This window comes from Camelus dromedarius, chromosome 24, assembly GCF_036321535.1.
Source record: "Camelus dromedarius isolate mCamDro1 chromosome 24, mCamDro1.pat, whole genome shotgun sequence".
Lineage (NCBI taxonomy): Eukaryota > Metazoa > Chordata > Mammalia > Artiodactyla > Camelidae > Camelus > Camelus dromedarius.
The window spans coordinates 30,879,117-30,887,502 of NC_087459.1; positions in this window are offsets into that span (position 1 = coordinate 30,879,117).

Below are 8,386 nucleotides of genomic sequence, written 5' to 3' on the forward strand. Positions count from 1 at the left end.
AAGTGGACTTGGTTTAGAAAGCCAGGCAGCTGTGTTGTCCTTCCAGCAAGGACACCCCTGACCTTTGTCCTGTGGCCCCGTCTGCAGCCCCTGAGGAGGGGCCGGGGCGGTGGGGCCCTGGTCACCCACTGCTGTTCAGGTGTTGAGGACAGACTCCGTGCTTGGCTGGTTGGGGTTCTCTGAATGGAGACCTGAGACGCAAAGTAGGGACCAGGTGCTATCTGGGGCCATCAGGAGGCGACTGCTGAGTTCGCCTTTGCAGGCTGGGGAGGCAGAGGCTGTGAGGAGGCGGGCAGGGGTGCAGGGACGCCGGGGTGGCCGGGAGCTGCTCTCTGCACCAGGGCTCCGTGTGGCCGGCAGGGACCGAGGCGGCGCAGGCGTTCTCTGGGGGCCATGGGGGCCAAGTCAGTTTTATTTGTATTTAATACTCATATTTGTATTTTTCAATTGTGGCAAAATATACATCACATAAAATTTACTCTCTTAACCGTTTCTCTGTGTACAGTTCAGCAGCATTAAGTACGTTCACATTGTCATGTAACCATCCCCACCATCCTTTTCCAGAACTCATCATCCTCCCCCACGAAAACTCTGCCCCACTGACCACCAACTCCCATCCCCCCGCCCCGGCCCCCGGCCCCCACCCTCTGCTTTCTGTCTCTATGAACCTGACTCCTCCCGGGACCTCACATAAGTGAAATCATTAAGTATTTGTCCTTCTGTGATTGGCTTATTTGCTGTATGAGCTTTAGGCGGAAACTTCCTTCACCAGACCCGGGCTCTGGGACGGGGCTCTGCCCGCAGCCAAAGCAGGTGGGAGGTGGAAACCGAGGCAGGGACATCAGGGCAGGTGGGCAGACATCTGGGGAGGGAGGGGCCGTGGACAGAGGTGGGCCCAGGGATGCTGAGGACAGAGTGACAAGGGGGCTGAGGTGGGCTGAGGAAGGCTCAGTGATGCCTCTTGAGCCCCCGGCTTGGTCCTTAAGCTGCAGTGGTGATGGGGGCAGGCGGGCAGGGGGGCGTGATGGGGGCGGGAGCCTCCATCCTTTCCGATGCTGCCTGAGCCGGTCGCCCAAGCATGGTGTGTACCCACAGATCTCCCCGTGATGGTTCACTTCCGGCCGGGAGCCGGGGACGAAACTGAGGGGACAGTCCTCAAGGAGTCAGCAGTGACCTTCCTAAGAGGGGCCGGACTGACCTCTGCCCTGCTGAGTCCAAAGGCAGCAGCAGGGGAGATGAGGCGGGAGCACAGGTGCGAGAAATCCCAGCAGCTCTGCTTCCGACACATGTGAGCCATGATCAGCAGGGTGACAGGTTGGTGGGAGTTGGTGGGAGTTGGTGGGAGGAGGGGGAGCAAAACAAAACATATTTGAGTTAGTCTATTAAAACAAAGTGTATACGGTCAAAAAAAAAAAAAAAAAGAAAACCACACAACAAACTACCTCCAACTTGAGGGTGGAAAGAGCCTTTTGGGGATGCCCGCGCTTCCCTGTTGGGGGAAGAAAGATGTCCCATGGAGAGAGGGAGACCAGGGGCAGGGCTGGCCCTTCCCGGGTCCCAGATGCCCGCCCGAGCCGAGCTCCTGGCTGAGGTAAGTGCCCCCCAGGAGGGGATGGCAGAGAAGGCGCCCAGTCTGGGCTGGGGGTCAGGGAGCCTCGGGGAGGTTGGGAGTCTTCCCTCAGACCAGGCCTTTCTCTTAAAAATGGCCCAGTCCCCCTTGTTTGGAATTTCTGCTTTGCCCTCCCTGTGGGACAGGCATCTTCCAGGTGCCAGGCCGGGACGCCGAGGCAGTGACTGGGCCCTGCCCTGGGGTCTCCTCTGTGAGGCTCAGCATCACGGCTGTCGGCTGTCGCAGGGCTGCTGGCTTTTCTGTTAAGCTGAAACCCTGGCTCCTGGACTCCTCGGCAGGAGGGGAGTTGAGTGTGGAAGGTCTAGGAGTGGGGCGGCCACTCTGGGTCCTCACCGGGCACCCCATCTCTCCTGGGGGCAGAATGGTTGTACGGACATGAGGGCACAGCCCATGCAGACTGGCTGCCAGGGCTGGACTGTCCATCAGCGGCTGGCAAGGCCATGGGGGGCCCTGCAGCCCCTCGCACAGCATGTGTGGAGCCGAGCAGGGGCTGGGGAAGGTGGGCAGCCTGCCAGGGCATCGCAGCTGGGAGCCCAGTTCCAGGGCTGGAGGGGCCACCTGGGTGGGCAGTGGGCCAGGTTCGCAGGGACTCTGCTCCCCAGCACGGCGGGGCTGCCCCGCCAGGAACACGCCCACCCCTGCACACACTCACGTCCACTCACAACTGCACACAGACACAGATTCACAAACACGCACGCTCATGGCCTTACACTCAGGCGCACACCTGACATGACACCCTCACACCCTCATGGGCAGGTTCAAACACCCCACGTCTGTATTCGTGTCACACAAGGCTCACCAGCACATGTGTGGTTTCACACTTGCAGTCACAGACACACATGCAATTCACACTTGCACAGTCACACAAAATGCCCCCATCCATTCTGGTTTTTTTAGTTTATTTTTTATTCCCTGCCCCCCATCCATTCTGACTCACACTTGCCTACACCCTCACACGACTGTATTCACATGAGCACGTACACGGATTCACATGTACACATATTCACGTGTTTGCTCACATACCCACACGGATGCCCTCACACATTCTTATCTGTGTGGACACACCTGGACTCACTCTTCACACGTGCACACATGGTCACTGACGTACATTTCCACACACACCCACCCCCGAGATCCATAGCATTCGTACTCACACCTGCCCACCCAGTCACACTCTCACACACAACATTCAGACACACTCCAATTCCCCATCACGTGCACTCACACTCACACACATGTAACATGCACACACATTCACACACTGGCACCAAGGGACTGGATTAATCTTGCACACCGATCAGTTAACACAACCAATTCAATTAAAGGTAAAGTTTCCAATTATGTTCATCCCAGGGAGCCTGAAACATTCAAAGGGAGAACAAAAGTGGAAGAGAAGTCACCCGCGCTCTCCCGGCCAGAGAGCATCTCTGTCGTTGCTTTGGTTAATGTCCTTTGGAGCCTTTGTTCCTCACTTTTAAAAGCCATCTGTAGCTGTGATCATCCGATTTAGGGGCCTGCCTTCGCGCACCGCGATGAAAGCATCCCGCGCACGCGCTCCCAGGCTCGTCATTTTAACGATGCGGCTTGGCTCTCACGTGCCCGCTGGCCCCCTGCTGTCGGACAATTAGGTTGTCTCTAATTAGTCCCTCTTCCAAGGAAAGCGGCTCCGAGTGTCTGGTGCTGGAGTGCTTTCCTATATTTAGAATTATTTCCTTAGGAGAGACTCTTGTTAGTGACATTTGTGGGTCTGAGGAGGAAGTTTTTGAGGCCGGCAAGAGGCTTCCAGGAAGCTGGAGAAGCAGGGCGCTGTCTGGGGAGCGGGCTCAGCACCTTCCCGCAGGGCGGCCAGACTCAGTCTCAGCCCCTGGCTTTGGAACGTGGAGGGCGTCTCCCCGCGGCTCCCTCCTTGGGTATTTTTATTTGCTAATTTCCCTGATTTCAGATGTGCTAATTCCCCAGGATGTCAGCGATCATTAAGGCATACAAATGAGCAGTGCAGAGAAAAACTAAAATTAATAAATGTAAGACGACATAAACCCTATCAAATGGTGATTCTCCATTTGCCTTTGCATCCAGGGTGGGTAGGGGCCTCCGGCTGGTGTTCCATGCTGCAGGAGAGTGGTCTCAGCCAGAGCTCGGCTCCCCTGCCCCGACTCACCTCCGGCTCAGGCCCCAGTCCTGGCCTGGCCGCAGCATCGCACCAGGCCATCAGCGCAGGTAGAATATGGCCCCCAAGACGTCCGTGCCCTAATCCCCAGATCCTGTGACTATGCTGGTTCCTGACAAAGTGACATTCCATGGGCTCATAAGCAGGACTGGAGATGGGGAGGTTATCCTGCTGGGCCCAAAGGAATCACAAGTGCCCTTGAAAGTAGAGGCGGGGAAACAGGAAACCCAGAGATGGCAGCCTGAGCAGGACTCTGCCCAACGTGGCTGGAGGAGGGGCCCTTAGCACAGGGATGCAGGCAGCCTTCAGAAGCTGGGAAAAGCAAGGAAATGGGCTTTCCCTCAGAGCCACCAGAAGGAACACAGCCCCCGGTAACACCTTGATTTTAGCCCAGTGAACCCTGTGTCAGACTCCTGACCTCCAGGACTGTATGAAAACTGACTTGTGTTGTTTTAAGGCACTAAGTTTGTGATAATTGACACAATACCAGCCACAGGAATTGAATCCGCCATCAGAGGCTTTTCCTGTTCCGTCTCCCATCCTTCTGCGCTCAGAACCCACCAGCAAAGTGAGGGAGGAAAGCAGGTGAGTGAAAGAGTGATAGGAAGAAAGTGTGGGTTCGTTTTCTCTGAGTGGAAGGGCTTCTCTGTGTGTGACTTAATTCTCTACTTTTTCCGGATTTCCTACAGGGGGCATGGGTGAAATTAATTCTGAGATGTACACAAAACACACACACACATAAAAACCAACTGAATAAAATCATTTCATGAACAACGTATCCCAGGACAAAGCTCCCAGCGAGGACAGATCATCTCTAGATCTAGTAACACGAAACACTGTTCACGGTCTGTTAATCCCAAAGGCAAGTTGCAAGATGCTGTATAAGGTATGATGACCTATTTTGGTTAGAAAAAAAGTCCTTACCAGGATAAATTTGTGCAGAGCAAAATCTGGACCAACACAAGTGTCCACCAGCCATGAGTGGAGGGAGGGTCTTGGGGGGAGCAGCTCCCCAAAATGAGGCTGGATCCCATGAGAAGCGTAGATGGGGTGGTTCAGACCCTCCCTGGGGGTGGAGACTGGCCCTCCTTAAATTCAGATGGGATGAGGTAAGCCTGGAACCTTCCCTGGGCGGGGGTCCAGGTGCCCCTCCCTGGGGATGGGGGAGGGGAGCATTTCACAAAGCCTCGGTGGTATTTGAGGAAATTCTTCAAAGACATAGCCTGGTTTTCAGCACAGAGAAGCCATGAGCTTTGTGCATGGTTACCTCATTTTCCAGAACAAACCAGGGAAGCTCCCTTCTGACAGTGCTGCCCGCCGGCCATCAGCCCTGGGCCCCATGCCAGGGGACACTCCGCAGTTCCAGGCCACAGAGCATCACTCTTCTGCTCGGCACGGAGGGTATAGAAGGCCTGCGTTCCTTTTAATCTTTTCTTAAAAAAAAAAAAAAAAAACAGAACAGTACCAGAGATCACAGAAAGCCGCTTGATGAGCTATCAGAGTCTCAAGAAGCAGAGATTTGCCCCTCGGCTACAAGCACTGTCCCTCCTGCCCCAGCGGGCACTGCCCCGCGCTGCTGCACTGACCGTCCCCTGCGGCACTGCGCCCCGCCTCACCCAGTTTTCGTTTGCGGTATCTCAGAGTCACGTCCGGAGGTGCCCATCCATCCCTTTCCTTCCTGAACAATTTCTGTTTTGGAGAGCCTGCGCCAGCTGACCTGGAGGACTTCCCAGCGCCTGGATTTGGCCGACTGCATCCCATGGTGTTGTTCAGTGTGTTCTATTATTTCCCACAAACTGGCAGCTGGATCCAGAGGTTTGATCAGACCCGGGGTCGACTCTTCATTGTTCAAAGTTATTCTCTTTTCGCTGATTTTTTATGTTTTTTAATTTTTAAAAATTTTTATACAACTTTTAAAGGTTTCCATTTATAGTTACTACGAGACATTGGCTCTATTCCCCGTTTTGTACGATAGGCCCCTGTACCGTCTCACAGCCAGCGGTTGGTGCCTCCCGCAGTCCCACCCCGCGGGCCCTGCCCTACGCTGGTAACCACTGCTTTGTTCTCTGTACCTCTGAGTCTGCTGCTTTTTTGCTATATTCACTAGTGTGTTGTATTTTATAGATTCCACATATAAGCAATATCATACAGTATTTGTCTTTCTCTGTCTTACTTATTTCACTCAGCGTAATGCCCTCCAAGTCCATCCATGTTGCTGCAAATGGCAAAATTTTGTTCTTTTTTATGGCTGTACCTATTCCATTGTGTATAATATCTGCATATACACAATACATGTGTGTGTATAAATATACACATCTTTATGCATTCACCTGTCCACGGACACTTAGGCTGCTTCCGTGTCTTGGCTGTTGTAAATAATGCTGCCGTGAACATTGGGATGCAGGTGTCTTTTCGAATTAGTGGGGGGGGGAGTTGGATATATATCCAGGAGTGGAATTGCTGGGTCACATGGTAGCTCTATTTTTAGTTTTTTGAGGAACCTCCGCACTGTTTTCCACAGTGGCTGCACCAGTTTACATTCCCACCAGTAGAGCAGGAGGCTTCCCTTTTCTCCACATCCTCTCCACCATTTGTTATTTGTGTTCTTTCTGATTTGATTTTGTAAATGTAATTTTTGGAATAGGAATATATTCATGTGATTCAACAGTGAATAAATATCAGAAGATTCCGGGTAAGCAGTCCCTTTCTTACTTCTGTCCCTCAGCCACTCACTTCACCACCTCTTCCTCTCTTGTCCCCAGGGAACCACTGCTTCAGTTTTTTATGTATCTTTCTATAGTTTCTTTATATACAAGCAAATATGAATATATATTCCATCTGCCTCCCCCTTTTTTAAGCCACTGTAAGCGCTCTTAAGTGTGCGGTTCAGTGGCATCAAGCACATTCACACTGTTGCGCAGCCATCACCACCGTCCATCCATGGAGCTCTTTTCATCATCCCAGACTGAAGTTCCATGCCTCCTCCCGCAGCCCCTGGCAACCACCATTCTGCTTTCTTTCTCTACTCTCGATAGTTCCTTTAAGTGGAATCACACAGTGTATGGTTTGAATGTTTGTGTCCCCCCAGATTTATAGTTGGAATCCTAGCCCCCAAGGGGATGGTATTAGGAGGTGGGGGCCCTGGGGAGGTGATTAGGTCACGATGGCAGAGCCCTCACAAATGAGATTAGTGCCTTAGGAGGGACCACAAGGAGCTCCCTTGCCCACCAAGGACGTACGTTCCAAATATGTCAGAGCTTTTCAAAGCCCTCCTTTTGGACATCTCATTCCTCAGCTATTTGGTTAGCCTATTATCTATGTATTATTTATTTATCTTTTATTTTGGTTAGTCTGTTACTTGTTCCAACTATTATTCATTGTCTCAGGCAGCTGCAGCATTAAAACACTTACTTGTAATTGTTTTAGACAAATGCCCCGTGGTGAAAGGCTTTTTAGCACTGAGTGAGTTCTGAGGTAGGTTAAGTAAAGATAATTTTTTCCAATGGGATCTTCCAGGGGTCCACTGGACATGTCCAGTAGCGCCAGTTCTTTGGGAATAAGGCTTTGGAAGAGCCTCAGTGCCATTCTGCTCCTTCTGAGACTGGGAATGTGGGCTGTTAATTTTCAAAGCTGACACTGAGCTAGAGAAACGGACATGAGACAGGACAAGTTAAAAATCCACAAAGCAGAGGGAGGGCATATCTCAAGTGGTAGAGCACATGCTTAGCATGCACAAGGTCCTGGGTTCATTCCCCAGTACCTCCATTAAAAAATAAATAAATAAACCTAGTCACCTCCCCCCCAAAATCCACAAACTTGCAACTGAGATTCAGTCAGTTTTCTTGAATAAACACTTCCCAGGTTGCTGCAAGCTCCTGCTTAATTTCTGGAGTTCTGAAGAAGTTGATTCTGATCATTTCTGCCAGTTATTCCCATTGATTTTATGAGGGGTCGATTTTTGATGGTTCTTACCTGGTCATTTTTGCCTCCATCACCTCTTCATTTAGTTTTGACAGCTGTGTAGTATTCCACTGGATGGATGTATTATAATTTATTTAATGCATCCCCTGTTAGATGGTTTTCAGTTTTTTCTGATTACATACAATGCTGAAAATTAATAACTCAAATATTTGTCATTTGACACATGTGCATGTATCTATAAAATGGATTCCTAGTAGTGGAATCACTGGGTCAAAGAGTGTATACATTTGTAAATTTGATAGATACTCCTCAAATTGTCTTCCACGGGATTGGTTGAACCAGTTTACTTTCCCACTGACAAGGTACAAGAGTATCTATTTCCCGTAGTCTTGCTGAAAGACGGTGTTCTTTAACTTCTGGATTTTGCAAACTTGGTGGGTGAAAAATAATCTCTCAGTGCAGTTTTACTGAGCATTTCTTTTATGAGCAAAATTGAGCATCTTTTCTTTTAAAGGCCGCTGGGATTATCCTTTTTCTGTTATTTTTTTCTTATTGATTTGAGGCACTCTCTGTATTAGGAGATGAGGGCCTTCATTTTTATGTAAATAAATGTGTGTTTCCCAAGACTTTTTACTGCTGGCACATCTTGCTCTCAATGGACCCAGAGG